We start from the raw sequence: 9,566 nt of genomic DNA, 5'->3' as shown, positions 1-9,566 counted from the left end.
ATTGTACTGGACACATCCTTGTCCACACCATAAGGACCCTTTATGTTCCTTCTTAAATCTGAATATAGTCACAGCTTGTCAGCAATTTTTGATAGAGCATCTGTGAGCTTGCCAAGAGTTGCAACCAAGCTATATGTTTGCTCCTTCTGATGTTCTCTGGCCAACTGGTAATTCATATTCTGAGCCTCAAGATGTGCTTTCAGCATGTTATTGTTCCTTCTTAGAACTCTGACAATGTTGTTGTTGAAATTTGTGGTGTGTTCACTATTATCTGGTGATAATCTCCTCTTCTTGTGCCCCTCCTGTGACACACCTTCTCTTTGAAAGCCTGAACCAACAAAGTAGGTGAGAGTCAATCCATGGACAAATATATCAGACTAAATTCCCAAGTGGTTTTTGAGATTCATTACCATTTACCACCAAGGTCACTTTCACCTTCTCAACAAATCAATATGCCTTTTTTTTCACTAGTAATGGTGGTTTCTGAGAATTACATAGTGACTGTATTTTTGAAAAACTTGTTAGTGACAGTAATTTACTCTATACTCATGTTGGTAATAAATTTCCATTGGCCATGGTATATATAAGACTTTGTTTTCATTATTGTTCAAGGCTTCCAAATGCCATTTGTGCTTCTTTCTTTTTATTTTTTGCTCAGTGATTGCACTTTGATGTATGGTTCCAGTTTGTTAGAGATTAATTAAGATGATTGGTTGTGTTTCTTCCTTGGTTTATAGATGGAGCTTATATCTAAAGCTTAAAATCCATTTATAGTGGAGCATAAAGATTCATGGGTAGAAAGGGTCAATCTTTTCTTGACAATCAGAACTTCCATTATATATGTTTGGTAGATTTACTAATAGAGTTATTCATATTCTTCCTTGCAGAGTTGTTTTGTATCTATTGTCTTAAGTTATTATGAAGGAGGAGTTATGTAATCCATGATTCACACTGAACTCAAGTGTTTGAGGAAGTGAAATCAATGCATTTATTAAAACAATCCAATTATGAAGCCTTTTTAATAATCTGTTTCTGTTCTACAGGGCTGAAGCTATAAAAATGGCAAATGGTGTTCATTTTTCTAAAGAGGTGGCAAATGGTGTTCATTTTTCTAAAGAGGTTGGTCGCTCTTAACCCTGATTGATACTCTTACATTCTTTAAAAATTAGGAAGATAAGTTAGGATCCTAATCATTTTTCATCTTTAGTGCATTCAACTATTGCTGAACTATAATATTTAATATTTTATATTTTATATTTTGAATGTTGTGTAAAATTTCGCAGCTGCTATATATCATGCTTACTATTTATTTCCAAAACAATAATCCAGGATGCCTGTTCGAAAATTACAAGGAGATTGCAGCGTTTCAAATTGAGAATGATTCTTCAGCAATAAAAATAATATTTTGTATCATTAGTAAATTGCAATTTAGATATATTTAAATATAAGTTTAGTTATTTATTTTGTTCTGAATCTTTATGTTAGAGGAATGTTTATTTTTTTGATAAGTTTGCAAATTCATTATCTAATATTTAGTACAAATTGTATTTCTATATTTAAAAGTTTATTTATCTTATTATCTAATATTTAGTATAAATTTTATTTATCAATTTAAAAATTTATTTGTATCAATAATTTACTATTTTCAAGTAGAAGAAATAGTAAAAAAATATGGGTATTAAAATCGACGGTTATCTTGTCGATTTTTTAATTTAACATGGACAAAAAAATCGACGGCAATGATGTCGCTTTTTAATTTAAAAGGGATAAAATAAAACAAAAAATAAACGAAAGACTTGTCGGTAATTTAAAAATTATATCGACGGAGAGTTCGTCGATTTTAATAAATAAAATATCGATAAATGTGTTGTCATTTTTTTATAATATTATCGACAACCAGAATGTCGCTTTTTATAAATGTGTAAAAATCTTAACTCCATATTATCGTCACATTGGGTGTCGATTTTATTGAAAACTTATCGACAGTCCCACAAGCCGTCGATTTTATTAGATTCTTAAAAAATCGACACGTTTGAAAGCGACCGATTTTGCCGGCAATTTTTTCGTCGATTTTTATTATTATCGACGGCGTTGCCATCGATATGGCCGTCGATTTTAACAGTATTTCTTGTAGTGTTTGGAAATACATGTGGTATAATCAGTGACCACACTTTATCTCTTCCCATGAGCAATTAGATCAAGGAATTGGGCAATTGTTCAAGGTTAGAGAGATTGAATTGCCAAGAAATTCAGATTCAATCACCTAAGATTGCCAAGAGATCAATTAATGCATTGATTGAGGAAGAGATGAGAATAAACTTGATCCGGAGAATGCAACATCTCCTAAGCCCAATAAACTCTCCATCTCTAATCTTCCCATTCTCTTTAATTTCTGCTATTTACCTTTATGCTTAATCACCCCATTCCCATTTATTTTCCTGCAGTTTACTTCTTGCCATTTAGATTCAGCCATTTACTTTCTGTCATTTACCTTCCTTGCAATTTACTTTTCCCGCCATTTAATTTTCTGCAATTCTAAATTCAAATCTACTTAATTCAACTAGAACACTCCTCTAATTAAAGTTGTTTAACCAATTAATCCCTGTGGGATTCGACCTCACTCTATTGTGAGTTTTTACTTGACGACAATTCAGTATACTTGCCGAGGAAAATTTGTTGAAAGACAAGTTTTTGTGCATCGATTTGCAATTGAAATTACTCATTTCGATTTGAATTGCATGATGTTGAAACTTCTCATTGCAAATTGAAAAAGAAAAACTTCAATTGCTGATAGCGAGGATTATGTGAATTTGTTTTTTATTTCGCTTCTCAGTTATAGCTAAAAAATTATAGTTAATAATTTTCATTGTTATGTAAATGAATACATATGTTGTGTTTGACAATTAATCCAAATTTTTTAGTATAAAGTTTTTTATGAAAGTTATTTGAGTTTTTGAAAGTCTATTTAAGGTGTTTGAAGAAATTCCTCAAAAAACATTTTTACTATATATTTTAGAGGAACCTGGACATAGTACAATTTAAGGGAGTCTGCTTCACCTTAAGATTTAAGATCAGATTTTACAATCAAAGATTATGATCAATATAATGCATATTTTTCATTTGGAAGTTGAGGATATGGCTAGCATTGATAATTAATATTTGCATAATCTTCTATTAATAATAATCTTTTTAAGTTTACTTTGCTCACCAAAATTGTGCATTTAAAGCATGCTCACTTTTCTATATTTATTCATCTTTTAATTCGCTACTCAAATCAAATTACTTGAGACTCAAACAATGGTTATTTCCATCATCTAAATAGAAAAGTTATCTATCTAAGGGAGATCAGAACATAGAAGAATAGGGCTTGGTTGTGATTATCACTTAATGGATAATGGCACAAGACAAAATAGTTGTTTATGTCTTTGATTTATTCTGAGTGATGGTTTATAAATTTTGTTGATACTTCGTAACTTGTTAAAATGAATAATATTGCATGCTGAAAAATTGCAAGAAGCAGCATGCTGGATGCATGGAACCATTGGTCGGCATTCTAGATTTGCCTCTTAACAATGAAGCCAACCATTGTCCTCTTCTTTGATTATCAAGATTCCTTCAAACTAGAAAGTGAGATTACAACTTCCTATATTTTCTCATTAGCTAACTAAATTAATAAAATTTAATTAGGTTATAACATAAAAGTTTTATTTCTTTAAGTGATTTGACACTAGTTCTTACGAAGCAAAGTTTTAGGGCTGAATACTTCACTCTTATAGTAGAACTAGATTAAGGTCTAATAGATTTTAAGGCTAATATAGTTTTTTTCTGGTTTCTTGCGTGGCTAATGATGTTTAAATTTGAGGTCTAGCTTAATTGTCTTCGCCTTTCTATTTACATATTACTTCACATTGTAGCTGCACAGGATTAATCAAAGATGTAAAGTCCCTGAATGTGAAGGCTGCCTTTCTTCTCTGTCTTTCTGAGCCAGCGTCTTTCACTCCACCGCCACCTCTCTTGCTTCTATCGTCGCCTTCAGCGCTTGCTCTCGTGTATGTTGTTTCTGCTGTGGTTTTCTTCCGCCGCTGCCTCGGTTCCAGTAGGTCTTTTGTCCTCTGATTAGTTGTAATTGATTCTTTCCGCTATTAATTCCTTGTCATTCTTTACATATTAGAATTTCAATTTTGGCCGTAAATTTTAACAGGCTTTTGTTTCAATGAACATGGAGACTGCCAATGATTCAGGTTCCTTAAACATTGTTGTTCATTTTTCTTTGATCTCCTCTCTCTAAATTGTCACAATTATTTATATTCATTTTTTGTTTTTGTTATTGGTAATGGCAGAGATGATTTTGGTTGGAGATGGTCATGTAAGAAGAAGGTCCGCAGAAAAAAAAGCCATGGCTGAAATGGAGCAAGAGAACATAAAGAGCAATTAGAAAAACTTAAATAGAAGGTTAAATGCTTTATTGCTTGTTGCGTTGGTGTTTTCTGAGTACCTTCTACTATTATGAATTCGTGGTTAACTGGTATCTTTATTGAAATGGTGATCTTAGTTGGGATTAAGGTCCATGACATTACTTGTTTTAATTTTAAAGGTTTCCTGCAGTTTAACTAAATGGTATTGTACATCTGTATTCATTATCTTGAAAATGAATGTAGATGCTCCAAATCTAAATAGAGAGAACAATAGATGAGATCAATTGTGGAACACAGGTGATGAGATCAGTTGTAGCTTAGAAACAAAAGTATCTTTTTGCAGCACTACATATATACCACTTATTTCTTGCTTTTGGGTTTGTTGTGCAATTAAATAAAGTTTTATATATATTAGCATTCAAAAATTGAATTACCATGCTAATTGTTCTGGTGCCAATTACACAATAGATGGCTTCCTATTTTTAAAATTTTAATTCTTATTATATAGTTGAGTTGCAAGGTTGACATTCTCAATTCTTATGGATGGATAATTGCTCAATTATTTATTTGATTTGTTTTTAATTATGACCTTTGCTATTTTCTGGATACAATGTGGATTCACCATAAGGTATCATTTTCATTTTTTGTTTACTTTTTTTTTAATAAAAAACTTGAATCTACAGTATCTGCTAAACTTAATCAGAGAGGGAGATTCAAATAAACTATTCCATGAAGTCAGTGAAATTGTTAGCTCTTTGTTTTTTTCTTTGTTTTTCTATTTATGTAGATATTCTTTGATGTTCTTTCTTATTTCAATTATTTGAGGTTATGTTGGTTAATGGCAGGATGTTCGATTCTCTAGGAAACCAAAATTTATAATTGACTCAGAAGAAGTGGAGAGTGACAAGTCCGATGGTGAACTTGACGTCAATGTTGGACAAAGTGTTGGTTATGATACTATTTGTGCAATTTGTGACAATGGTGGTGAAATACTTTCATATGTCTTCTCAATACAAGTTCATGGTTATAAGGACTTGCATTATTTTGCTCTCCATCCTTTATGTATTATTAAGAAATTGGCCATTTTCACATTTGTTTTACTGAACTAGTTACTTTTGTTTCAATAATTCAGCTGTGAAGGAAGATGCTTAAGATCCTTCCAGCCAAATATAAAAGATGGTAATGATTCATTATGTGATTCTCTTGGATTCACTAAAACTTAAATTACAGTAAGTAACTATCTCACATCTTTAGCTATTTTAAGAACAAATATAACTTGAGATGTTTGGATGTATATCCTCGTAAGGAGTGGAAAAAAAAGTAAATGGAAGTCAATTATCTTGGTTCTTCTCTTCAGTTATACTCTAAAATAAAGTATTTCAAATTGAATAAAAAACTAAGATTTTTTATTAGCACTTTTGAAAATAAGTGATGCTGAATACTTTGTTTAAAACTTCTCATTATTTTGCTTCCCGTTCTGTTTCATTTTCATCTCAAAGTCTCAAACCTAGTCTTAACAATCTATTTCTCAATTTTTAATTGTAGCTTTATAAGATGAAATCTAAACTTTGCAAGCCTTTCCATCATGAAGCATGAGTGTTTATTAGCATGCATAATGAAGATCAAGTTCAATTAAATAATAATTGTCGTTTTCATTTTGTATCTAATCATGTAAGCATATTGGAGAAATAAAAAAAATTGACTTATTAGACCAATTTTAATGTTTAAATATTTTGGGTTTATTTTGTAAAATAGGTGTAGAATATGTAATTGAAGAAAAAAATTTTAATTCAATATTTTGTACATTTAAACATTACTAAAGATCTATTATAATATTTTTTTATTGTTAGCAAAAAAATCTTTTGTAACATTTATTAGAGTATTGCTATAGAATATCTATTGTAACATTTTTAAAAGTGTTATTATAAAGATTTCTTGTGACATTTTTTAAGTATTACATAAAATATCTATTGTAATCTTCTGTAAGTGTCACAAAAAATATCTATTGTAATACTTTTCTAAGTGTTACAGAAAATATCTATGGTAATATTTTTTTAATATTACAAAATTTATCTATGATAATATTTTTTTAAGCATTACAAAACATATCTATTATAATATTTCTCTAAATGTTATCATTGACGGTTTATTGTAACATTTTTTATAATATTATTATAGAATATCTTTTGTAATATTTTTACTAAATATTATTAAATCTTTAAAAAAATGTTAATAAAACTCTTTAGTAATATAGAATATATTTAACATTTATTAAAATATTACTAATATACATAAGTAATATTTTAATATGATTTGGTAACATTTTTTAAATGTTGGTAAAAGTTAAGCATGTGGTAATGATATCCTTATAGCGTTTTTTTTTTCATTTTTGAATAAATAAAACTATATATTTAAACGAGTACGTGACATCGTATTATTATTGTTCGACATATATACGAAATGTTTCATTTCCATTCAATGGCGGAAGAGACACAAAGTTACAAGAAGAGAATTGAAATTAGTGAATCTCTTAATTAAAGGGAGTTGTCTATCTCTCGGTATCATTATTATTATTACCATTTGTCATCATATCTCTTGTGTAGGGTTTTAAATCTTAATTTGACGTTATATGATGCACCAAATTGATGTGTAGAAAATGACATTATTGGCTTAGGCTACAACATAGCTAGTGGGTACACTGAAAACCCCTTCTTCAGAAGCAGTTAGCAGCAATAGGGAAATTTCTGTGGTCTTGATTGGACATTGCATAGAACACAAGGCAATTCAAGTGAACCCTACCTATGTGTTCACGTTTGTCTAATACAATGTGCAATTGTCTCCAACATAGTGGACATGCCACATGGCATTTCCATAGTCATGGTCCCTTCTCCAAAGCACCCATTCGAAAATTTAATTTCTACAATAATGGTTCCCTCTCCAGTTAATTAATTAGCTTAAATTAGGCCATGGGTGCTATTATATAATACTATTTGCTTGCCATTAATGTTTTTATCACGATGCGTGCTATAAGGTGTGCTGCTTGGTCCATACACGAATGAATAACTGCTTTAATTTTTTATTTGGTACAATTAGGCCAAAAGAAATGTTTCTTGTAAAAATTATTTTTAATATTATTATTTGTTGACTACTCAAGGAAATTTATTATTGGATGAAGTACAGCATAATTCACGCATTAGATCACAAATTTTATACATGATGAAAGGAAGTATATCAGTTTAAATGTTGGAAAAAATTAGTTCATAAAAAATAACTCAATTAATGGGATAATGTAAATACAATTCTCTTTGTTTTTGTTTTGGGAAGAAAAATATGTAAACAGATAAAATGTTTTCTTATTCAAATAAAATCTTTCCAATCTTTTATTCATCAAATAAATAGAAAATTAAAAGAAATTGCAATAAAATCTTTTATAAGGAGGTAACTAAGGATGAGTTTATTTCAAGTACGACATAGACATAAACCACACAGCAAACACGATTTTCACCCTGTCCCAGCGATGTGTTCTAATGAAAAACGGGGAAGAGTGAAGGAAGGAGAAAGCAACTTTACAGTTTCGTTTGCTCAACTTGTTGATCTATATAAACGGATGGATTTTGTTATACTAAGGTCAAATTTATTTAAATTTTAAAAACAACATGTTGTTGAACCTTATTAATTCGAAAAAATAGTGGGTTAAATAGGTGACTTATTTAATTTTATTTTTTTGTATTTTTTAGAAAAATACATTTTTAGTATTTTCATGATTCAACTTGAAGATCTGCCTCGACTCAAAAAAAATTTTAAAAAGAATTTTTGATTAAAAGTTGTATTTTTTAATTTCTTAAAATTTTTTAGTCTAGAATTAAATTTTAGTGTATGCTATGGTGTCTATATACACTTACCTAACTTATTAAAAAGAGATAAAAATTAATATTTAAATTAAAAAATATAAAAGTAAACAATTTTTTAATATTTAAAACTTACTACAAAAAGCAACTTCGGCAATTTCGACACCAAAGTTAAAAGCATGGGAGAATTGGCCTTAAATTTTTATCTAAAATTTTTTAAAAATAAACAAGCTAACCTGTTAACCTATCAAACTAGCCATAACCATTATGGTTTGAACATTGAAACTCGTGAAAAAAGAAAAAATAAACGAGTCAACCCCTATAACAAATGTAACTGATCTGTTTGACCGTTCTAGTAACATTTACTAATTTAATGATTATCAGTAATATTGGGAAGATAATAATTTGAAGTTAGATTATTTAACTTAATAAATATAATTTAACAGAAAAACTAGACAATTAAGTAATTTTTTTTTCAAGTCCAACCAAATCATTGTGTGTGTACTTTTTTTCCTTCTTCTCTATACCCGCTTTCTTCTTCTTCGTATGTGCATTATTCCTGATTTTTTCTTTTCTTCTTCTCTTCTTTTTTTCATCTTCTTTCTCCTTCGTGATTGTCATTGTCACCACCACTACTACCACAATCATTTCCTCCTTTTCCTCCTCCTCCTTTCCTGATTTGATCTTTTCTCTTCTTTCTTTTTCCTTCTCCTCCTCCATTATCATCATCATCATCATCATCTTCTTCTTCTTAGTTAAATATCACACAATTAGCTTAACGATAATAAAAACACATCATTTAATTGAAATTACACATAAATTTTTTATGAATGACATAAGAATTTTGTGTTGATGACACAAGAAAACTTAAAAGGGCCACAAGTCCAAAACCGACTCATTCAACTAACAAGATATATTTAAATATGTTTTAGATTTAAAAGACAGATCAAATTATTACAAATGACACATGAATAACTAAATCTCTTATATATTAGTTTAATGCCACACAATCAATTCAGTGATAACAAAAACAAATCATTTAGTTAGAAATGAAAAATTTTTTTGCTAAATGACATAAGAAATCTTTAAAGAATCACAAGCCCAAAATATATACTTATTACCCAACTAAGAAAATACATTCAAATGTGTTTTCAGACCCAAAAGTACATCAATTTGTTACAAATGACATAGGAATAACTAGATCTTTTATATGAATTCAATACCTTTCAATCTGTTCAATGACAAGAAAAGTACATCATTTAGTAGGAAATGATACCGTTAAGAAATTTTCATGTCCAAATTA

The 9,566-nt window shown here is 29.3% G+C and overlaps 1 long non-coding RNA gene across 1 annotated transcript; it reads left to right on the top strand.

Annotated features, from left to right (window-relative positions):
* Positions 1 to 3,482: 3,482 nt before the first annotated feature.
* LOC130983204 (uncharacterized) lies at positions 3,483 to 5,583 on the top strand. The gene is made up of 5 exons (XR_009087280.1): positions 3,483 to 3,627; positions 3,915 to 4,096; positions 4,202 to 4,241; positions 4,341 to 4,452; positions 5,261 to 5,583. It is a non-coding gene; the product is annotated as an uncharacterized LOC130983204 (long non-coding RNA).
* The last annotated feature ends 3,983 nt before the right edge of the window (positions 5,584 to 9,566 follow it).

This window comes from Arachis stenosperma, chromosome 5 (genome assembly GCF_014773155.1).
Source record: "Arachis stenosperma cultivar V10309 chromosome 5, arast.V10309.gnm1.PFL2, whole genome shotgun sequence".
Taxonomy (NCBI): domain Eukaryota; kingdom Viridiplantae; phylum Streptophyta; class Magnoliopsida; order Fabales; family Fabaceae; genus Arachis; species Arachis stenosperma.
This window is presented reverse-complemented; position numbering and strand designations above follow the sequence as displayed.